Consider the following 18,952-nt stretch of genomic DNA (forward strand, 5'->3'; position numbering starts at 1 on the left):
TGAGAACCTAGTGGCAGGTAAAATATACAGGTTGATTTTGTATTCCATTCGCGTCTTTCTCTTCTCTATTTCAAACGTCGATCATTTTTCTTACGAGTGTATATGTGCGTTTAAATGGGTAAAATGCGTTGTGTGAATTCTCCTGAAAAAATGATCTTTTGCTTCTTTTTTGAAGTTTGATCCGGTGTTGAAGAATAAGAAAGGCATTGAAGATTCCTCCCTCTTGGAACACGATTTGGTATGGCAAATTTGTAGATGTTGGTTGTACAACTGTTTCATTCAATGTTGCTTCTCAGACTTCTTATTCCATTTTTTATGTTTAACGTATTTATAATTCAATGGCAGCGAAGAAAGATGATTTTGACAACGTTAGGAAATTTTTGAATGTATAGTATAAAAATGTGTATTTACTCCAATGTATGTGGCGTAAAGTGATCGAAACGTTTCAAAAATTAGACATACGCAAAAAAAAAGTTTTCTTTTCACGTTATGTCATCCAGTAGTATCAATAAATCAAAGTTGGTGAGTTTTTCCGATTCACTGGGCCTAACTAACGTATAAACTTGAACTTCATAATTCTTGAATGTAAATGTTTGTTACAAAGTTTTGGACTGTACAATTTTGGATTATTTTAGAATACTTATAAAACAATGTTATAGACATGAAAAGTTATATCTTTAGGAAATGATTTCTTTTATATTATTAGAGGTTTTTGTTTTGGTTCAAGGCACCATGAATATTAAAATTCAGAAAAGGTGAGCACTACTTGTTTTGTTACAAATAAAATTAATTAATTAATTAATATAAACCGCAGTCTTTCTAAGGTTTGCAGATATTTACACTGTTTTGTTAGTCTGCTTTGCAAGATTGTCAAACAAATGTATGCAAGATTGTCAAATAAATGTATATAGAAGCTAAATTTAAACAACAGATTTTAGGGTATTACAAAATTCAAATCAAACCTCTGTTCCATCGATTATTTCTGCTTTTTAAACATTTTGTTTTTAGATTAGAAGAATGTGCAGGGTTTCTAAAAAATGTTGTCAAGGCCACTCGAAATTCTCTGTGTGTCTAGTTCACATTTCCCACGAATTTTACAATATGCTCTGAAAGGCATTCCTTTCTATTATTCTTTTTCATGCTGTAATATAGCTGACGTTGAATCAGGATCTCTTTGATGCTCCCACCACGTTTTCCGGTTTTTTTTCTGTATTATCCTTCCTTTTACCATCGTGGCTTTCTTCGGGTTGGTCGCTCAGTGGATGTTTGTTTATTCTAGTGATTTTCAATTCTTCAATCCCGGCATGGAATACACAGAGGAAAAAAAAATGAACGGGAGTATAAAGTTACGATGTAAAATGAATCAATGGTTTTCTTCAAATTCATGCTTAGCACGGAGAAAAACATATGATAAAAACCAACCAAACGAACTCACATCGATTATGTCCACGCTCGGTTCCACAAGTGCCGTAGGTTATTGTAAGTTTACTCCGAAAATTATCTTTTAATAAAAATAAAATATCCTTTTGTGCATAATCGGGATGTTATAAAACTAAATAATAAAGAAATCCAAAATGTACGAACTGCTTGAACGGCCAACTTCAATAGTGTTTTCTGCAATAGCTCGCACAAGCTTAAACTTACGAATATAAATTTCATTTTAATTTTTAATTGTTTTTAGATAACTTGATTAGGACACTTCAAACACAAAATCCATAAAATTAATAAATAATAATTGCTTAAAACAATAAAACAACATCTACACTAGTGGGATTAACCCGGTTGATTGCAGATTTGATTGACATGTGTCATTGCAAATATGAGAAATTTAACAGTTGTTGCTTTTTATCCCTATTATCTGTTTATCTTCAGAAGTGTACCGCCAAAAAAGTGATATTTACCATAAAAAAATGTTTGGAGTTTAGTAAATGAAAAAAATGAATGTAGAGAAACTCACCGACATTTTCGTTTTTTCAGAAAGTGTTTTCTACACAAGAGTCAGAAAAGTGATCACAACAAGTCAAGAAAGTGGCCAGGTTTTAAACTCAGTCAATTTTAGTTCGATTATTAATAGCGGTAAATTATTTATGTATATATGATGGTGATTTCATAAAATAGCGTGCAGAGACATATCAGCTGAAAAGGATGGTTTTGATTGGTCATCTAATTCCAAATCAAAACAGAATAGTAAATTTATGAATATCACAAATATGTGGCTAATTTGTTAAATATCATGTTAAACACTCAAAATGAATCATAAATTGTTAAGTTATCAGAAGCTGAGCGTGAAAAGAGCTTTGCTCTATTCTTTTATGAAATAATTGACAGAAAAACTAAAGTTTTAGGAGAGTGTTTCAATAAGTTCCAATTCAATTAAATATGCAAAAAGGGAAGCAAATAAAAATTACACGGCTAAAAACGTTTGTTTTTAGTATTCCTCAAGGACTATTCTTGAAATAAGTAGAGTATGAATAGAAGCTTTAAGTTTTTAGTGTCACTTATTGGACAAATTTAATATTTACCTATCAAGCAATTTGTATATTATTCAGTCCCATGACAAAAGGGGACGGTGTTAGATGACAAGTGTCTCTCCGAATTTCGGTAACATGCTGTTCTAAATTTCGGCAAACGCATTTGCGTGTATTTGTTATTGGCTGACAAGTTCTGATAATTAATGTGTCAAACTTCGACAACAAGGTACGCTGTACCGGAATATTCAAATTATTTTTTCACGAATCCCACAAAAGGTCTGTGAGTCACTGAGCAATCAGTAAAATTTCGATTTGCTGATTTGATCTTGGTCTGATTCAGAGTTTTGTTATGCCAAGCTCGGGAATCAGTTTTAAGTGTGTAGGTTCAGAAGGTGAGAAACAACTAAATGAGAACTGTGTAATAATTGTGACAGTTTTTCAGATACAAGTAACGCTTGAACACAAATGAAAATTTTTTTGGTACCGTGGTTTAATATTCAGAGAGTATTTACACTAAGAACAAAAGTTTTAACATTTTCGATAAGCATAATTAGATGTTTTTTTTTTCAAACATTTAGAAAAACGATACGATAACTTGTTTTCGATAGTTTCAAATCCACACGAACAGTACGTACAACCGTGTATAATTATTTTTTAGAGAATTTCATGAAAATTTATCTAGAAGATTGAAGACCTTTCAAACTAGCTCTGCAAAAGTCAACAAACCTGGTTGATTACCATTAATAAATTTATAAAAAAAATTCTTTATTTATTGAAGCTGAAACTATTCAACATTTTTTCAGTCATATCACAAATAATCTTGTTGTGTTACAGACGCAGATGACATCGATTAAAACACAATGAAACAAAAACATATTAAAGTCCAAAATTCATTCGTGCCGTGACTATCGGATCGATCGGACGTAAATTCGGCTTTCTCCAATCGCGTGGTGAATTGTTTTATTCCGTTATCAAGGTCATTCCGTATTCTATTGTTTGCATCAGTGATAATTCGAATTAATCCGTTCTCAAGGCCGACTGTGAGCTTGTGTGAAGCAGCACTGCGTGCGGTACCGTTAGCCAGCGCCAGCGCTGGGCGCCGCGTATATATCGTTGTACATTAGAAACAGTGATAAATATATATAGTGATAAAAAGAGAAACGTTTCATTGGACAGTGTAGTGAGAGACAAAAAAAAGTGCTTTTTCCTGAAAGAGGTTTTTTGCACTCTACTGGAAGGAATATTTACCCATTGCCTCGGACTGGGTATTGGCAGCCGTTCACCGTTTTGGAGCTTAAGCTAAGTAAAACTTTATTTTCTCTGTTGTTTAATACCACTTCAATTGCACCCCGAATCTGACCGCACGGACACAAGTCCGTGACATGACAGGCGATATCAAATTGCCTGACCTTCCCCTTGATGATCAGATGGATGCTTCAGATGGCAATAAATCGCGCATTAGAAGCTATCCCGATGGGCTTGCACTCTCGGCCGGACCGTATGCGGTTTACATCCGGACCAAAGCGAATGGTAAAAAATTGAACCTTCTAAAACTTTCTAATGACCTGTCCTCGCGATACAATACTGTACAAAAAATTGAAAAAGTACGCCCGGACAAGCTTAGGGTCTTGTTAGCCAGTGCAAAACAGGCTAATGAGATCGTTCAAAGTGAGAATTTCACGCGGGAGTATCGCGTATACGTACCAGCTCGCGAAGTCGAGATAGACGGCGTGATCACCGATCCGAGTCTGACTTGCGAGGACGTTCTTAAGCATGGGGCAGGCGGATTTAAAAACCCCCTACTCAAGAACGTTAAGATACTGGACTGCAAGCAATTGCGTTCAGTATCGACCGCTGAGGATGGGACTAAGTCCTATATCCCATCAGACTCGTATCGGGTGACTTTCGCTGGCTCGGCTTTGCCTAATTACGTCCTCCTGGACCGAGTTCGTTTACCTGTTCGTCTTTATGTACCGCGGGTCATGAACTGCACCAATTGCAAACAATTGGGACATACAGCATCCCATTGTTGCAATAAATCCCGGTGTATAAAGTGTGGAGGGAGTCATGCGGATAACTCCTGCAGTGGAGACAATGAAAAGTGTCTCTACTGTAAGGAGGGGCCGCATGACCTCTCTGATTGTCCCGTGTATAAATTGCGTAAGGATAAAATGAAGCGTTCACTCAAGCAACATTCCAAACGCTCATTTGCGGAAATGTTGAAATGTGCTACGCCACCTACCGAAAATCCTTACGCTTACTTGTCAACTGACGAGAGCGAATATGATGACCCCCTCGAAGGTACATCTTCGGCTGTCCCTCATAGCTCATCAATTAGAAAGAGAAGAAATAAATCCTCTCAAAAGCTCCCTAGTAAGGGTTCGAAGATGTCCTCTGATGGGTCTCGAAAAATTACAACAACTGGTAGTGATGGCAAAAAACCAGAGAAAAAAGCTCCAGGCCTTGGAAAATTAAATTCCGAGCAAGAATTTCCATCACTTCCTGGGACTTCAAAACCCCCGAAAGTCCCTAAAGATCAGTCAGAGAATTTACCAAATACTGGGTTTGTTAAATTCTCTGATATTGTGGACTGGATCATGTCTACTTTCAATATTTCTGAACCTCTTAAAAGCCTGATAATGGCTTTTATTCCTACAGTTAAAACATTCTTGAAGCAGTTGACTGCAAAATGGCCCCTTCTTTCAGCGATCGTATCCTTCGATGGCTAAGTCACCCACCGAGGTCACGGATACAATCACTGTTATACAGTGGAATTGTAGAAGTATCATCCCAAAAATAGATCCTTTCAAATTTCTAGTAAATAATCTGAAATGTGACGCATTTGCATTGTGCGAAACTTGGCTAACTTCTGAAATACCCTTAAACTTCCACGATTTTAACATTATTCGTCTGGATCGAGATGATCCCTATGGAGGAGTACTTTTAGGGATCAAAAAGTGCTATTCTTTCTATCGCATTAAGCTCCCCTCGATACCAGGTATTGAAGTTGTCGCATGTCATGTTACAATCAAAGGTAAGGACCTTTGCATTGCTTCCGTCTACATTCCCCCAAGAGCCTCGGTTGGGCATCGGTGGCTCAGTGATATCGTAGAGCTCCTTCCTGCACCGACGTTGGTTTTAGGAGACTTTAACTCACACGGTACGGGATGGGGCTGTCTTCACGATGATAACAGATCAACTATGATCCATGATATCTGCGACAACTTCAATATGACAATCTTGAATACGGGAGAAATGACACGAATTCCTGCACCACCAGCAAGACCAAGTGCGCTAGACTTATCCCTTTGCTCGACATCGCTACGGTTGAATTGCACGTGGAAGGTAATCCCTGATCCCCACGGTAGCGATCATCTGCCTATCGTAATTTCAATCGCCACCGGATTAAGACCATCGGAGACAATCAATGTTTCGTATGACCTCACACGAAATATTGATTGGAAATGCTACACAAATTCGATATCTGAGAAACTAGAAACAACACAAGAACTTCCTCCGGAGGAAGAGTACACGTTTTTGGCTGGCTTGATTCTCGACACCGCGATTCAAGCTCAGACGAAACGTGTACCCGGCGCGAAAACTAACATCCGTCCTCCCAACCCGTGGTGGGACAAAGAGTGCTCGGAATTAAACGCGGAGAGAACTTCATCATTTATCGAGTTTAGGAAAAACGGAACACCTGATAATTTTAGAAACTACGCGGCATTAGACGCTAAGATGAAAAGCTTGATTAAAGCGAAGAAAAGCGGTTATTGGCGTCGATTCGTAGACGGATTATCGAGAGAAACATCAATGAGTACTCTTTGGAACACAGCCCGACGAATGCGCAACAAAAACACCACGAACGAAAGCGAGGAATATTCTAACCGCTGGATATTCGATTTCGCTAAAAAAGTATGTCCTGACTCTGCTCCGGAACAGACGATCATGCGCGTCGCCTCATCTAACAGAAACGAAACACCTTTTTCGATGGTCGAGTTCTCACTTGCGCTTTTATCGTGTAACAATAAAGCTCCGGGGTTAGACAAAATCAAATTCAACTTGTTGAAAAATTTGCCTGACTCTGCCAAAAGGCGCTTATTGAATTTATTCAATAGGCTTCTTGAGGATAATATTGTCCCACATGACTGGAGACAAGTAAGAGTTATCGCCATTCAAAAACCAGGGAAACCAGCCTCCGATCACAATTCGTATCGGCCGATTGCTATGCTTTCCTGTATCCGGAAATTGTTCGAAAAAATGATTCTGTTTCGTCTAGACAATTGGGTCGAGACTAATGGCTTACTTTCAGATACACAATTCGGCTTCCGCAGGGGCAAAGGAACGAACGATTGTCTTGCGTTGCTCTCAACCGAAATTCAAATGGCATTTGCTCGTAAAGAACAAATGGCGTCAGTTTTCCTAGACATCAAGGGGGCTTTTGATTCAGTTTCCATAAACATCCTATCTGAGAAGCTGCATCAGCAAGGTCTTTCACCAATTTTGAATAACTTTTTGTATAATCTGTTGTCCGAGAAATACATGTATTTCGCGCATGGTGATTTGTCGACAATACGATTCAGTTACATGGGTCTTCCTCAGGGCTCATGCTTAAGCCCCCTTTTATACAACTTTTACGTAAACAACATTGATGAATGTATCAACACATCTTGCACGCTAAGACAACTTGCCGACGACAGCGTTGTGTCTATTATAGGACCCAAAGCTGCCGATCTCCAAGGACCATTGCAAGATACCCTCGACAACTTGTCGACATGGGCTCTTCAAATGGGTATCGAGTTCTCTACGGAGAAAACTGAGCTGGTTGTATTTTCAAGGAAGCGAGAACCAGCACAACTACAGCTTCAACTAGGGGGTGAAACCATAGCTCAGGTCTTCACATTTAAATATCTCGGGGTCTGGTTCGATTCCAAAGGCAACTGGGGATGTCACATTAGGTATCTGAAACAAAAATGCCAGCAGAGAATCAATTTTCTTCGCACAATAACCGGAACTTGGTGGGGTGCCCACCCAGGAGACCTGATCAGGCTTTACCAAACAACGATATTGTCCGTAATGGAATATGGATGCTTCTGCTTCCGATCCGCCGCGAACACCCATTTCATTAAACTGGAAAGAATTCAGTATCGTTGTTTGCGTATTGCCTTAGGTTGCATGCAGTCGACTCATACGATGAGTCTCGAAGTGCTCGCGGGCGTATTACCGTTGAAAAACCGATTCTGGGATCTCTCATATCGATTGCTAATCCGATGCGATATCTTGAATCCGATGGTGATTGAAAACTTCGAAAGGTTAGTTGAGCTTAACTCTCAAACCCGTTTTATGTCCTTGTATTTTGATTACATGGCTCAGAATATTAATCCTTCTTCGTTTGTTTCCAACCGTGCTCATTTCTTGGATACTTCTGATTCTACTGTGTTATTCGACACATCCATGAGAGAAGAAATTCATGGAATTCCGGATCACGTGCGCCCTCAAGTGGCCCCAAATATTTTCTATAATAAATTTAGAACAGTCAACTGTGAAAAGGTGTTTTACACTGACGGATCAAACATCGACAGGTCCACAGGCTTCGGCATCTTCAATCAAAACATCACCGCTTCTTACAAACTCAGTGATCCGGCTTCAGTTTACGTCGCAGAATTAGCTGCTATTCAGTACACCCTCGAGATCATTGAAACCTTGCCCAAAGACCATTATTTCATTGTTACGGACAGTCTAAGCTCAATAGAAGCTCTCCGGGCAATGAAGCCAGGAAAGTATCCCCCATATTTCCTGGGGAAAATACGGGAACATTTGAGAACTTTATCTGAACGGTCTTATTTAATATCGTTAGTCTGGGTCCCTTCGCATTGTTCCATTCCGGGCAATGAAAAGGCAGACTCATTGGCTAAAGTGGGCGCATTGGAAGGTGATATTTATGAAAGACCAATCTGCTTCAATGAATTTTTCAGTATCTCTCGTCAGAAAACTCTCGAAAGTTGGCAAACTTCATGGAGCAATGGCGAACTGGGACGATGGCTACATTCCATTATCCCTAGGGTATCGACGAAACCTTGGTTCAGGGGGATGAACGTGAGTCGCGATTTCATTCGTGTTATGTCGCGGCTCATGTCAAATCACTACACCTTCAACGCACATCTCCGGCGTGTTGGGCTTGCGGAGAGCGGTCTCTGCACCTGTGGCGACGGTTATCAGGACATCGAGCATGTCGTGTGGTCGTGCGTAGAGTATCGTGACGCCAGGTCGAAGCTACTGGAATCCCTTAGGGCCCGAGGTAGACCGCCTGAGGTTCCGGTTCGGGATGTGTTGGCGAGTCGGGATAGTTCATATATGCTTCTCATATACCAGTACCTTAAACACATTGATATACAAGTGTAATGTGTTTATCCTCGTTCAGAAAGTATAAACTCCACCTACAGGTTCGACACTAACATCCGCCCGATTCTCTCGATCCCCGTCCCTGTCCACCATCTTCATTGGAACTAACAAGATCTTTTTTTTGTCACTAACTTTTTCGTTCCCCCTTCCCTGTCTCTTCACCATCTCGATGGCAACTAATTAGATCTCTATCGTTTTCAGACATTTTGTCCCCACATCCCCTGTTTTACCCCGTTTCCACAATATTTACTTTTTTTTTTCTTCATCTCTTCCGTAACATCACCATCATCGTCCAGGGAAGACCGCTCCAGTCGAAAACCAGCATGCGGGCCACCCGCCAGACCTTCGTAGCCTGGGGGTGTTTCCCGCGGACCCACACGGACCGAAGGATGCGGCCAACATGGATATTTGCAAACGCCATATGGAAGACCCTCATGCAATATCCAATTCACCGGCATTACATAATGATACTATTCTAGTTTTAATATAGTCGTAATTAAGATTAGTAAATATCCTTGGCATCTTAGAGCTTAAGCAGTGTGCCTTAAAATTATATTATAATATTGAATAAAAAAAAAAAAAAAAGTCCAAAATTACCATTTTTTTAAAATCCTCATGTTGAACTGCACTCAGGTTTTCTCGTTCGTTGCCAGGGTTGTGTAAAGGTATTTTTATACGAAGGCTTCCTTTAATGTACCTATCTGCAATCCTCGACCTTCCGCGTCTTGTGCAATTGCAGCTTGTTTCTTATCGAGTCTCTTTTTCTTTTACGCTCAGACACAGTAAATATCATTTCCACCACCAGCGCAACACCATACACCATCAGCAACAGCCTCGCAAAAAATGTATCCAAATTGTGTCTACTCCACCGACTTTGACTGATTCTTTATGAACACTTATTCACCATTTTTTCTTCTTTTTTCAGTGTAACAAATTATGAAAGTAATTATTCACGCAAATCAATATTTATATTACTATTCCGCCGTAGCTTCGTAATCTAATGGTTTACTAGAGAAAACATTAGCGATTTTAATTGACTGTCGAGAGCTTCATAAGAAGTCAATGAACTTATTTGCCGCTCTTACTTAAAGGGATACCGAGATGGCCATGTGCAGTAAGAGCAACGCATTTCACTGTAACTTCGTTTTGACGTGTGATGATGAAACCGTCTGGATTTTTATCAACCTTTGAATGTCATCGAACACCCCCGTTTGCACATATTATAAGCTATTGGAAAGTTGTGCTCGATACACACACACAATACATATTTTACGTATCACTATCTCCGTCCGGTCAGGAAATTAATCAGTGAACAGTAGGATTTAATGGTTTGTTAGCATCAAATCACAACAGAAGCACACGTAAACAAATGTTGTATTATACTGCGAATCGAGAACCGGTTGCAGTCTGGCCATACGCCATCGATCAAACATAATGTAGAAGTTGACCAGGAGATACACAACGCCAACCTGGAAATTCCGCTTTTATTGAAACTTCTTCAAATATAAAACATATTTAAAATTTTGCATGTTATTTGGAAAGGCTTTTGCGATACAATCAAAATAATTATGTTGTGTCTGGCGTGATTTTATGTAAAACGGAATTCCATCATTGTATCGAAGTGTAGCTTCAGATAGGCGTGAAATTTTTCACTATTTGAAGCAATGTTTATACACACATGTCTCTGTTGTGAAGCACTCCTGGTAGTATAACATTGCTATGTTTGAAACCTGCAGATCAACATTAAATAAGTAGTCGATGTACGTAGTCCATTGCCAATGTTATGCTTTCTAGTTCAATTTTTTACGCTGTGCTAATTGACAAGTCATCCTAACCGGTTGAATCTTTTGATCCACCACAAAGACCGCGGACAAAATCACATTTTTTCAACTTAGGCATAATATCAACTACGGGATGAACAGTTTGACCAAGCCTATAAATAGATAGCTTTCCAGCCAAGAAGCAATTATTTAGAACCTGTTACGCTAGAGCAAGCTTAGTTACCGTTGTATTTGAACTGGTATACCAAATGGAAGGAAAATCAATCCACCCAACAGAATATCAAAACTTTTCTCGAAGTTTAAAGTTGCATAGAAAAGTCATCATAAATTTAGAAATACTTATTCATATTTGTTTCTAAAGTAGAATGTACATATTCTAGTATGTTTATTTTTCAATCTTTAACGACCGTGTGCAAAGAAACCCTCATTTCAATTCCATAAAAGATAATGAGCTTGAAATTTTATCCTTTGCTAATTCCATAAAATATATCAACAGCAGTGATCTACACAGCAAAAAAAGAATTGTAACATTCTCAATGTGATTATCAAGCGATGGGAAAAAAATTTAGACGCACTAAACATCAAATGCAATAGTTTTCTGTTTTCGAGAAATATTGCAAATAAATCACACGTTATTACATTGAAACAACGTATTGAGTAGATTACATCAGCTTGACTGAATACATGGGCGATTCTGATGGGAAATTATGAATCTTTTCGTATAATATTACAACCTTTAGAACTACACCAAAACATTTGCTGCAATTGCTGCACATCACTACTTACCACTGATGTGCAGCGATTACGATGTAGGTAATATCACAACAATCTCGGTGTCGTTCTAAATGTTGTAATATTACACGAAAAAATGCATAATTTTATATCAGAATCATATACAGCATTCAGTTAAGGTGATGTAATGTACTCAATTCGTTGTTTCGAAGTGATAATATGTTAATTGGCTGCAACTTTTTTGAAAACAGATAATTATTGCATTGCATTTGCAGTACGTCTAATTTTTTTTCACATCAATTGATAATCACATTGAGATTGTTACAATGCTTTTTTAGCTGTGTACCGAGGTAAATTTGCACCGGGGATGAAATTTAATTTTCCGCCCCATCATTGAATTAGTTAGCCCCCTCTTAGATACGCCACTGATCAACAGGGTCCAGTAATTGAAAAGCTTTGTTAAATCAAGAGTCATTATTATGTTGCATGCAAAACTATGTTATATTAGACGACCCCTCGTCGCTTTATTTTCATTGCGTCTGGGTTGTCAGTCCCAAGTAACAATTCGAATGCCTAATGGTTTTGATTGTAATTTATAGGAGTTTTGTAATTGATTTTTCAAACACTACCTGTTTTATGACGACTATAATAAATGTCTTTTTTGACAAGTAATATCATAGTTTTTAAAGCTTCTATAAAACTTTTTACCCAGGCTAACAACTGGACTAAAAATAAAACAATGTGTACTAGAATAAAACCATGCAAACACTCTTAATATTTCTTTCAAACATTTTCTTTAAAACATTATTGTCAGTTAAATTCTTTCATAAATCTAGTTTTGTGTGTGTGCGTGTTCATTGGATGACAGTTTCACTCAGAGCAAATTTGAGGGTTCTAAAGTACATTTATGACACATTTGTTGTGTCTATTTGATTTATTGCTTCTTGGGTTAAGCGTAATTTGCATTAAAGAAAATTTAATGGCCGCCATTATGATGTCCTATACCGTAGCATTTATTGACATCAAATATACTTCGAAATGCAAAAACGAATAAAAATGATGGGCATTAATGATTCATTTTCAGAGCGTAAACACAAGTTTTAATGCCACGAAATAGTTTTATACACAAATGACGAAGAATCACAAAAAATAATTTTCAAAAATCATGGAGATTTTCGCAAAAACCGCATTTATATCAAGGCGATTAGTTATAATTCTTATTTTTATCCAAACATTCACGATAAAAATAAAAGCGCATGAAATTTTAAAGTTCGAAAAAAAACCTAGAACTTGTAAATAAAATCTAATATATTCTTACTGGTTGCATTCAAAGCAGAGATGACACACACATAGCCATGAAAAATATTATCAAAACGACAATTTCTTCATTGCGGAATTCATTCCTTCCGAATAAATTAAATGTTGATCGTAAAGCTGGTTTCAAAATTTTCTTGAATTTGGAGTTTTAATGCAGGTTTATGCTAATTCTTCACTTTGCTTTATAAACCATATGAAGAATGGTCCACTTGGTAGGAACATGCTCTTATAGAGGTTCTCAGTAGGCTTTCGTGGAGTTTAAAGTTTTATTGCAAGATTTATTATGTAGCATTGAAGACAGCTACAATTATTTATTAATATTAAAAATGTTACTTGGGAGTGGATGCTTGTGTAATCGAATGGTATCCCCGGAAAAATGCATCACGAACAGAAATGTAATACTTTGGAAACCTTGATTCAAGCTGGAAAACAGCAGAAGGACATAGCTCGGGATCTGTCTGATTTACGTATGAGCAGATGTTTTGTGTACTGTACAGTCAAAAGATACCTGTACATCGGAACTACCATAATTAGACATTACAAATACAATATTGTATTTGATGCCTGTATTGGTGAATATCGTCAAAGGACGCCTTAAGAAATAACCACTACGTAGTGCCACTAAATTGACGAAGTATCGGATCGAATTCTCTGTCCGATTCTGAAAGATAAACTTCTGATCAAGTCCTACAATATTCAGTACGGTTAAGGCCTTTCGGTCAGGTTAGAATAAGAACAGATAAAAAGAGAGAAAGTGGCACTGAAGCTACGATTCTACTGATACTAGGAATCCTTTAAAGTTGGGGCTCGAACAATCTGACATGCGAGATCACTACCTGATACGCTGCATAGCTGACTCGGGAATATTATTATTATTATATAAAACAATTTATCATCGATAAAAACAAATCTTATATTTGGTTCAAGTATGATATTGCGCAATTATTGCACAATTAAAAAAAAGATTTCTAAGCGAGATAACATTAGCTTATGGAATTTGTTTTGAAAGTCAATCAGTATTTTTTATCCGTTTAGGAGAAACAGGTTAGAACAAAAGTTTGAAGGCACTGTTGAACACGCCACTGCGTTGCGTCAATATTCGAGGCTACTGTCTAAAATCATGAACGCCATCCAAAAAAAAGTGGTTTGCGTTCAATGATGCGATTGGTATGCACGAATCGTACATGCAACCTAGCGTGGATACTATAAATTGTGAACAAAAACATGCGAACCACTGGAACTCATGGCAAAGTGATTCCGCTAAATAGTTTGTTTTGTGTTCTGTTTCACTAATTCCATAATAAATTTTTGTGTATATTTGAGCATACTAGCCCGTATCAAGTTACACCATCATCGCGCATATCTCGTACGGTCTGCCGGTCGGTTCTCTATGCTTGCTCAGTGGTCGTCCGCAGCACTTGGAACATGTCGGCCTTGCTGTTATGCCTTTATGGATGGCGGCAGCATTTCGCTGCTAATTAGGGTGGTGCCCATTTGAACGGTTCGCTCGACAGTGCGAAGCCTTTCTAACTAATTCGTAAGCCATTGTTTTCAATTAGAGAATGTACGGAGCGTAACAGGTTTAGCTAGGAAGAACTGTGCTAGTTTCTGATAGTGATTGCTACAAAATAAAAAATAACTGGATTAAGTGACCAGAAACGATTGAATATGGAATTCCAACAACATGAACAGCTTGTATTAAAGTAGTTGATCGGTTCACAAAAGTCGCAACAATAGAATGTTTTTGAAGTAAAACTACATACTAGTGTCATTCTTTTATTCTAGCATGACTAATGGCGTTTTCGTTTTTAATTTGCACTGCACCGGTGCAGTGCTACACTGAGGCATGAATAAACGAACAAAAATGACGAAAACATAAACAGTAACCATTGACTACAATACATGATTCCATTGCACAGAGCTACACCAAACTTTTGATGAGTGCTACACCAGTGGTATCGATGCAGAAAAAGTGTAGCACTGGTGTAGTGCAATTGGTAAAAACGAACGGTTTCAGTGCAGTTTTCGCTACACCGGTGTAGTGCAAATTAAAAACGAAAACGCCATAAATTCCGTTGCTGAGATTGCATACGACCGTTGCTAGGTTTCGAATTGCGTATAGAGCAATGCAGGCATTATCTATGCATGTTACCGACAAGAAATTGTGCAAACGTTGATGTAAGACTGCATTTACTGTACCAAAGAATACATGCAGCATTCCGGACTGTCGCCGAAATTCGATAGTGTCAACACGTTTGTTTTGCTGCACATGACACTGGGAAGTAAACCCTTCAGTAAACAATAGAGGCGTAAGAAGAGCACTATACGATTGTTGGTATTGGCTTTATGGCACTTGATCACTCACAAAACACATCGACGATCACCACCAACGCACTCGGCATTGTACGATTGCCTATCAAACGTGATCGATAATATTGTAACCAGAAACCAATTACTGCGCAAGGGCAAAACACATAACAGTTACTGCAAAAACTTATGTTACGAAGGAAAAATACACACGAAAAAAATAAAAATTAACCGAACGAGCGTAAACACGTTCATGAAGAAATTCAACCGTTCACTTTCATTCTTCTTGCAAGACTGAGGAGCAAGTCTGATGGAAAAATGTACCTGCCTTAGCCAGGCGAGGAAGACGCTCAGCGAGGCAGAAAAGAAACCTTAAACCATTCGACCGAATGGTATTTTTTAGCTGTTTGCATTTTAAGCCAGCAGTTGGCTGGCCGTATGTGTGGTAAACTGAGAGCCGCTGGGAAACCAACTGATATAAGGATGTAGTGTTGGACTCGCTTGGGAAATGTGGAAGAAGTAGGGAACGAGAGGTACGAGAACCTGCCTTCTATGAACACCTCATCCTACGAAAAATAGATTCTTCGAAGAATTCAGTAACAAAGAAGGTTGAAAAGCCAAAAGAAAGGTAAAAAGCAATTTGATGTGGAAACCAAACAATATAGAAATACATTTCAAAGTAACGTAAAGGTGCGAGGAATTGTAGGGGAATTTGGGTGTCATTGATAAGTGAGAAGATCTGCAAGACCTTTATTTAGTAATTGTAAACATTCTAATAAACTTGGTTAGCCCCGTTATCGAATTGCTTAACTATTGTTAACAGATGGTATTCAACAGTTTTCGACGGCAGTCATTTCTTGGAATAAGAAACACTTCTGAATTTCGTTCACTAATCTAATTTTTCTCGAATATTTTTCATTGCCCTGAAGTAGTAAAAGATTACACATAAATAATATGTTGATACCATCTGAATAAATTTTTTTGTAGGACTTTCAAACAGAAGCCCGAGAGTCCTATTATTATATACCATTTGAATCAGTTCTTATGGAATTCCAAGTCTCCAAAACTCCGAAACTCTTTCAATCGGTAGGTCTTTGTCAGTTAATGCTCAACCTACTAGTTTTTATTCAAGGGTTAATTGATAGACTCATATGATTCGCATTCTTATGAAAGCGTAATCAAATGTGTCTTTTTCACTTTCTTTTTTTCTATTGAAACATGTTTAAAAATTTTAATTCCAAATTAACTGTAAATATCTCGAAATGAACTTATTTATTTGTAGTATGTGCGTATTTTAATGTTGAATCTGATATTAAAAACGTGATTAATCTTCCTAGCAGTGAGATGATACCTTTTTTTTTATCAATCCGCATGTCGTTTTAAGCGACAATTTGAGATTTTAATCACTCTTTACTTTGTAATGTCGAAACTGTAAATCGGATCGAATTTGAATCTAAAAGTGGGGCAATCGATTAAACATTCCATGATATGTCGAAGTAAGTTCCACTTTAGAGTTTACGGTAATTTAAAGTACTTCCAGAGCCGGTATTAAGGAACCAGCATAACCCAAACCGATTCGTATGGCCATGAATTGACTTGACAAATAAATTGCAATAGTTTTGATTCCAACTTTGAAGCTTTTCGGGATTGTCATCTTCCATATCGGTTTGAATTATAAAAATTCATCATCCTGTAATTCCAGAATCGGAAGTCAGCTTTTTTGAGAAAACGATTGAACTTTGAGAAACGATTCGATACTGAAACCGGAATTCGAAAATTGGTGTAACCGAAGTCAGATAAATTGACATGAGTAGCTGTATAGTTTACATTTGTTTCAAAATGTTTGAAAATCAGTGTAAACATCTTTGAGAAATCGTAGTATGAATTAAATTTTTGGGTGCCTTCCCAATCGAAAACTGAATAACACTAAAACTGAAATAAGTTTATTTGGTTATCGACTATCTAAATATGCTAACCCGATAAACCTGATTAATTTATGTGAAATAGACATTTTTATACTAATCACCCTGTATCCCCAACACCGGAAGTTGGATCTTACTGAAAAGCAAGATGTTTTATAGAATATTAAAACTTTTCATTTAAATCTTAGATGATTCTTAGATTTCATTTGAATCTTAGATCGGTTCAGCCATCTACGAGAAAAATCAGTTACACAGTTTTAATTTCGTTTCACATATCATCCTGTAGTTCCGGAACCAGAGATTGGAACCAAACATAATTCAGGAACCTTGTTTGGAAGCATACGACTTTTCATATGGATCTGAGTTTGTAGAAAACGGTTGAGTCATCTCCGAAAAAAATTGAGTAAAATTATTTATTTTGAAATTATTATCCCACACGAATTAGCTGATCTCGACGAACTGATTCGAATGGTATATGAGTGTTATGTTCTACCAGCATTTATTGCTCTAAGTAGTTTAAAACAATATGTTATAATTATGGAATTGCTTTCAACTCGAAAATGATGCCATCATCTGATTTATATATGTCATATTCGAACGATTATGTTGCCAAAAACGAACCGTGCTAAAATCGGTCCGAGGTAAAATGTCATGAAAAAGGATGCTGTACACAGTCTTTTTGGTACTTAGAAACAAGAAACAATTGTATGCAACAGTATAAAAATCGTGTTTTACGTTGCTCCCAAGCATTTCTTTGCCATGCAGCATTTGATCAAAATCGGTCCAGCCATCTCTGAGATCTCGACCTCTTAGTTGACAACACACATACAGACACACACACACACACACACACACACACACACACACACACACACACACACACACACACACACACACACACACACACACACACACACACACACACGGAAATTTGCTCAGTTCGTCGAGCTGAATCGATTGGTATATGACATTCGGCCCTCGAATTTTTCGAAAGTTTGAGCGAATTCTATACCTATTTTTATATATATATATATATATAAAAAAACGTAAAAACTCAACTCTTCCAGGCAAAAGCAATGAAATCTAAAAGTCAGCCAAGGCTTAGTATAAAAGTTTTTTGAGGTTCTGCGTTGTGGTCATTCGAATGTTCCACATGCACAGGCACCTATATATGATCAATGTTATCGATCTGTAGTAATTTTGCAATTTTATTGATTATTTTGTATGATTCATAAATAGTAGAAGAGAAATAATATGAACAGCGTTTGATTGATGTTTGATTAGTTACTCCTTAATTGTACATTTGATGTACAGTAGTATAACCGAAATGTCTGCAATTGATTGAAAGCCATAAGAAACCAACAATTACAACAAATGTTGAAGATAATTCAATTCGGCTATGCTTAAGATATATGAAACAACTAACTAATGTTTTACTGAACCTCGTAAATATGATAGTAAGTAAGGTTTACCGTAGTGTGCAGAATGCTGATAATATTGCAATGCACTAACTGATTTTCGTATGCGACCAACGATTTATGAGGAACCCATAAATTCTAACAGGAGCTCACGTAAAAAAGAAGCACCTATACATATATGCTCCTTTAAGCGCATGTTCACTAGAACATATGCGCACTATTCCGGACACCAAGAAAATTACTCTCTTCATCATTTTGTACGGGAAGATTCTTTCCGCACTAAATTACTTTTATGTATATAATCTACGTTAGCATTCGCATTTTATTATAAGTCTTCGATTTTATAGCATAATTGTTGCATATAACGTTTTCATGTCCGACATAGTGAGTCTAACTGTTTCTGTAGCATATTTGAGAAATAAATGTGTGTAGGTAACAGATCGGCTGAAAAGTTCGTATCGTTTCTATGAGAGGGCGCCACTAGAATTAAATCCATACCTTTTTCAGTTAGTACCAACCTTCAAAAGATACGTGTATAAATTTGACAGCTGTCTGATTATTAGTTTGTGAGATATTGCATTTTGAGCGAAGCTACTTTTGTT

The 18,952-nt window shown here is 37.4% G+C and overlaps 1 protein-coding gene across 4 annotated transcripts in view; it reads right to left on the reverse strand.

The window, feature by feature from the left end:
• LOC131432624 (protein PALS1) overlaps positions 1–18,952 on the reverse strand; it is a 94,863-nt gene that overhangs the window by 26,603 nt on the left and 49,308 nt on the right. The gene's annotated exons all lie outside the window — the stretch shown is intronic.

This window comes from Malaya genurostris, chromosome 2, assembly GCF_030247185.1.
Source record: "Malaya genurostris strain Urasoe2022 chromosome 2, Malgen_1.1, whole genome shotgun sequence".
Lineage (NCBI taxonomy): Eukaryota > Metazoa > Arthropoda > Insecta > Diptera > Culicidae > Malaya > Malaya genurostris.